The sequence below is a fragment of the Neomonachus schauinslandi genome, chromosome 13 (genome assembly GCF_002201575.2).
Source record: "Neomonachus schauinslandi chromosome 13, ASM220157v2, whole genome shotgun sequence".
NCBI classification, from domain to species: domain Eukaryota; kingdom Metazoa; phylum Chordata; class Mammalia; order Carnivora; family Phocidae; genus Neomonachus; species Neomonachus schauinslandi.
The window spans coordinates 84,109,604-84,115,603 of NC_058415.1; the positions used below are offsets into that span (position 1 = coordinate 84,109,604).

Sequence of the window (6,000 nt, forward strand, 5' to 3'; positions counted from 1 at the left end):
CAGCCTGGACTGTACATAGCCCACAGACGTGTTTTGGTCTATACAACAATTTTTTAAATGGCAAATTTTAAAATTAAGTAATTAAAATCCAGATTTTCAGCATCTCTTGAATGCTCCCTCAAGAATATTATTCCCCCCCCCCGGAAGAATGAAGCGGGGGAAATCGGAGGGGTAGACGAACCATGAGAGACGATGGACTCTGAAAAACAAACTGAGGGTTCTAGAGGGGAGGGCGGTGGGAGGATGGGTTAGCCTGGTGGTGGGTAGTGAGGAGGGCACATTCTGCATGGAGCACTGGGTGTTATGCACAAACAATGAATCACGGAACACTTCATCTAAAACTAATGATGTAATGTATGGGGATTAACATAAGAATAAAAAAAATAAATAATAATTAAAAAAAAAAAAAGAATATTATTCCCCCCCCAAAAAAGAATATTATCCCTCATCGGGATTAAAATAATTTTTTAATAAAAAACAAAAAGAATATCCTCCCTCAGAAGATCCAGGGACACCAGACCCCTTCGTCACCCAGCAATAAGCAAGTGGAGCTGAGCAGCAACTGCTACCTTCAGACTAGTCATATGCCATCCAATCCACCAAGGTCTGGCCTACTCCTCATCACTGGCACTTGAGCTAGGGAACCCTGATGTACATATTCAAAAGAGAACTAATCAATATTTGTTTACTCTTTTTTGGCCTATTTTTTCTGGTGTATTCACTCACTAGCTATGTGAGTTGGGCAATATATTTAACCACCAAGTCTCAGGTTGCTCATCTGTTCAATGGAGGTAATACCACCTATCTCACAGAACCACAAAGACTGAAGGAAGCAAGATATACAAAAACATTTAACAATGACTAAAATATATGTGCTCAATTGTTTTAAATTTAGCACAAGCTGAAATGTGCTAACTTTTGAGTCAAAACTTCTCTAAAACCTCAAACTCACAGAAAACACAAGGTCAGGGCACCTCCTCTGGGGAAAAAATACAATGTGACAGAATTCCTAGTCATATAATTTGGCATCTATTGCTTTGTCTTTAACAATAAGGCCTATACATCAGAATAACAGATTTCCAGCAAATCCTCTTCCCCTGAAATATATACAAATCCACTGAACTGCAAATTTCTGAAGTCTTCAGTTATGAGTCAACAAACAAAAGCACTCCTCCACTCCACCAAAATATATATATTATTTTTACCATGACAGATGAGGCCATGAGCTTCAGCAGTGGCCACACTCACTCATTATCCCTGTTGTCTAGCATAGTGTCTAGCACACCGAAGCTACTCTGAAGCTATGGCTCAAGGGCTAGCATCTCTCTGAAGTCTCATCAGAGGGTCCCAAAGTCTAGCAGACAATCTCTTCTACTCACAGCTCCAACAGCTGCACAAACTCAAGGAACTTATTTAACTCCTCTGCACTCTAGTTTCCTCATCTGTAGAAACAGAATGCTAACAACACCTTTCGGTACAGGAATGAGACAATGCATTTAACACAATGCTGGCACACAGTTAAGTGCTCATTAGCTACCATTATCAGGGTTCCCTCCTTTGTGCTCTACGGTACTCTGTGGGGACTGCTTTCGCAGTACCTATAGTACGTTACTACAGTTTATCTGCACATACTTACATCTCCCCCACTGGAAGGTCAACCACCTCAGGGTGGGCACTGGTTTTATTCCTTTTTGCATCCCAGGTTCTTAACATTTTCCCTGGCATTGCTGAATAAATCAGAGAGTGTCAAAGCATTTATTAACTAGAAAATTATGAGCAGAAACTGGACTTTACCTCTCTTGACTGACACTGAAGCCCTCATTGACTCTGACTCCTACAGACCCTCCAATTTACTTCACAGTATCCCCACTAAAAGAAGCAATGGCTTGCTTTATTCAGTCTGGTCTACTCACCACTCTAAAACCATCATAGACATTGCATCTTTGCATCTTACAACTATCATTTCAGGGGACATTAACCATGTATCAGGCCCTTTATCCACATTAGCTCATTCAATATTCACAACACTCCATGAGATCAGTATTATCCCCCTATCCCAACCCATACTTGAGGAAAGTAATGATTGGAATTAAGAAACTTGCCAAAGGTCAAGGAGTAAGAGGAGGGACAAGGAACTGAATCCAGAGTCCATGTTACTCTCTATAGGTCTTCCATGTTCACATTCAAAGTTGAACTGACCCGCCTACCACCTTCTGACCTTGGAAGATCATAACCTTCTCTACATTTAAAGGACTATCTGTACCATTTATTTTGACATTCATATTCTTTCTTTTATAGTTTCTTCAATATGCACTTGTATATAGTGTTGTGGTGTGTGAAAGAAGGCAGAGCACATAACGAAAAAAAGAACAGATGTAGGTATCAGACAGACCTGGGTTTGAATCCCGCCTCTGTCTCGTACCAGATGTGTAATTTATCCTGAATCTTCCTATCTGTAAACTGAGGTTAAAATGATTAAATAAGAGAAACCTATAGTTTCAGCACATAGTAATACTTAGTAAACCCCACATTATGAAGCATTACCTGACCGTAGTACACTCCTCAAAAGTTAATGACCCACCCCTCCTTCTGTGCTATCACAGTATCACAGAAAGAACCTTCACACAGTGTACTTATCACTGTCTTGCATTTCCTTCTCTCTCTCACTAAATGGAGCACCCTGCAGGCAAGGACTGAGTCTTATTTACCCATACCTTGTCTAGCATGGTACCTGGTATATTCTCAGTAAATGTTTGAAATTATTATAATGAGTATTTATAGGATTCCAGACAAGGAATCTTTTCCAACTGGGGTTGTCCCAATTTGGTTGACGGAGACCAATTTCTGCTGGGCCCCGGGTAACATCTCAAAAGTGGAAACAAAAAAGGAGAAACCTAGGCAGGGAGAATGTCCTACCAAAAAACAATGGACAAAGAGAAAACAAAGGTGATTCCAGGTCCTACTTATCTAGAGTAAAGGACTGGGGTAGGGAATTAAGGAAGGGGACTTTTTCAAGCATAAGCTGGAGCCAGATCAAGAGGTATATAATGTGGGTAGTCTGGCATCACAGTAACTGAAAGTAGACAGGAGCACAAAGCTAAATAACAAAGGGGCCACTAGCATGCCTCACAAACCCCGGCAAACTTGCAAGTGTGTAAACTGAAAAAGATGAAAACAATAATCAATGCTTCATCAAGAACTCTTTCAGCATTTACTAAGCACCTTGTGTGGGCTCACAAAATGAGGAATAAAACATGGTGCCAACTTTTCCTGTTCTATTAGGTTTTTAAATTAATAATCCTCCCCTTTTGCTTGAAAAATGGAACGAGAATGTTGACTTTGTTTTAACTGATGTGTGTTAAGACCTGTCTCCATTTGTTTACACTTGGGGAAGTTTTTAACTTTGCTGGTTTTGGTTTATAACACGATGCTCTGCGCAGTGCCATGTACTGTGACAGGCTTCGAAAATTACTTGCATTCATTCCAAATAAAATTTTAACCAATTTCTGAGTCAACTTTTGGGTCTTCAGTTAAACTAATAATCTTGTTTAAACTACATATATATATATATATATATATATATATTTTTTTTTTAGCCTTAACTAGATTTAGAAGACTCCTTGCCATTCTCATAAAAAGCTGAACCCAAGTTCCAGCAGCACTCCAGGTAGGAAAAAAAAAAGTTCTGCAAGGCTGCTTACTCCTTTGGGACATCTGGGGAGAAGGGGAGCTAAGGAAACAGGAACCACACAGACAATGCTTTAAAAACAATTTTCATGTTATGAAGATTAGAACACCTAGATGTTGCCAAGTGGTAGGGCCAGAAACTATCGGAGCCAGCCCTCCCCCCACCCAACACTACCCAGGCCACGGGCTTCTCCTCCCCCAATCACACACCCAGCTGTCAGGCTCACAGCAGCCTCCAGTTCTGTAAAGGACGAGGAAACGGATGCTCAATGGAGACCTGATCAAGGGCCAGGCAGGCTACCCCCCCTCCCCGCCCCCCCCGCCCCACCCCGGACAACACTCAGAGCGGAGGAGTGAGGAGGGCCGCCAGGCTCCTCGGGTGGGCTGACGGGAGAGTGAGCGAGGGAGCTAGCGGCTGGGGCAACCTTTACCTGACGCTGCTGCCACACTACGGGCCGACTCGGCCCCGGGACACGTTCCTGAGGGAAGGGCCCAGCTTCCCCGCGCCTCCCGGCCCCTGCCCCGAGCTCCGCACTCTCGGAATCCTCGGGGACTGGCGCTCCTCCCCGCCGGCTCAACTGCCGTTTTCCCGGCTCGCCCTCATGCCCCCACCGCTCGCCGCCGCCGGCCGGCCGAGCAGCAGCCCCGTTGCCCCGAGCCGCGCCACGACCCGGAACCGCACCCTGCGCACCGGAAGTCCCCGACCGGGAAGAAGCCGCTGGCTGGGGACGTAGTGCGCAAGCCCCAGAGCAGAGAGCAAAGAGCGAAGCTCTCCCGGGAGGCGGGGCCGAAGAGGAGGCCGTACGCATGCGCTGGACTTCTGCGGTCCGGATAAGGCCTGAGTTACAGATCGTTAGCTGGGAATCTGGCGGGACGCGCCAACCCGTGGATTTGCGTCGGATAGAAATCAACATTAGGGTTCTCCTTCAAATCTCCCTCTCCTTTCTCCATGGAAAAAAAGCCCTCAATTCATCCAGAAATGAGTGACAAGATAGCTTTGCGTCTGGGTCACAAAGACTTGGGTTCAAATGCCAACCGTAACTTGTTGTGTAGCCTCAGAAATAATCCTTCTCCTCTCTTGACTCTCGGTTTTCTCATCCATACAGTAGTTCCAATTTTAGAGTATTCCTGTGAGAATGGAATGGGATGATGCTTGTAAAGCACTTAGGACAGTGCCTGACTCATAAATACCTGGTAAATGTTAGTTATTACCCTTGTTATCTTAAAATGGAAATAACTATCTTCCTCAAGAACTGCGGGGAATTGTGTGTCAACTATACTTCAAAAAAAAACAAATGAAAAAAAAATTTTTTTAAAGAACTGAAGGGAGGTTTCCGTGAGATAGGAGGACTGGCGCAGAACAGGAACTTACTGTTGGTGGTCTCTCTCCGGACAGAACCAGGGGAAGACACCGTGAAGGGGAAAGAAGGACTCAAGTAGTGCAGTGATAAGATCTCTCTCCTATCTGAGAGATGGCCCAGAAAGCCTCTCAAAAATTCACCTTAGCAAAAGGAAAAAAAAAAAAAAAAAGGCTGAATTTCAGCCCTGGGACATCATTACACAATATTAAAGTCACCAACAAATACAAGAGGTATCATCCCCCATGTTTTCAAATATGAGATTGATCTCTTAGCTCATACAGGGTAAAAAAAGAACCTTGATACCCAAATGCTCTCTTGCACACACAACACCACAGTTCCACTGGGGACTTGTTGGAGGCGCTCTGCTAAAGCAAAGTGTGTGAACAAGTTTTGAAAATCCGTTTTCCAAGGTCACCGGGTTAGCTGTCCCCTCCTAAATATTAATCTTCATTTTCACTTTCCTCTTGAACTCCAGTCTGAAGCACAGCAGCTGTTTGTCTCTCAGACACATAAAACTCAACCTATCTAAAACTGAAATCAACTGGGCCCTCTAAGCTTGTACAGGTTCTATGGAACTGTACCTTTCACTAGTTTAGTGACTTCATTTTACAAGCAGCCGCTATGAATTTCCTTATCTGTAAAATGGGAATGACAAAAGTCCTAACTAACCTCATTGGGTTGTCATGAGGATTAAATGAGTTAATACATATAACTCACATAGAATAGAGCCTGGTACATAGCTAACATTTACTAACATTTACATAATGTGCTTACTACTACTGTGAACAGATACTGATTGAGTGCATATGTATTAAGTTTATCCTAGGCACTGGAGGTTCAATGGTGAAAAAACCAGACAGGGACTCTGCCCTCATGAAACTTACAGTGAAGTTTGACTGACTTTGAAATAGTGGGCAAGTTGGTGTGCAGGGAAATACGATAAGATTTCAAG

General features: G+C 43.5%; 1 protein-coding gene across 5 annotated transcripts in view; it reads right to left on the minus strand.

The window, feature by feature from the left end:
* The window catches only part of MAPKAP1 (MAPK associated protein 1), a 246,813-nt gene extending 242,455 nt beyond the window's left edge, over positions 1-4,358 (minus strand). For 4 of the 5 annotated variants that reach the window (XM_021691308.1, XM_021691306.1, XM_044920481.1 and 1 more), the window contains exon 1: positions 4,119-4,358. The gene's annotated coding sequence lies outside the window, so the exon portion shown is untranslated. Of the gene's footprint in view, positions 1-2,392; positions 2,454-4,118 lie in introns of all 5 variants that reach the window. The other variant, XM_044920480.1, reaches the window with a different exon arrangement.
* Positions 4,359-6,000: the final 1,642 nt, after the last annotated feature.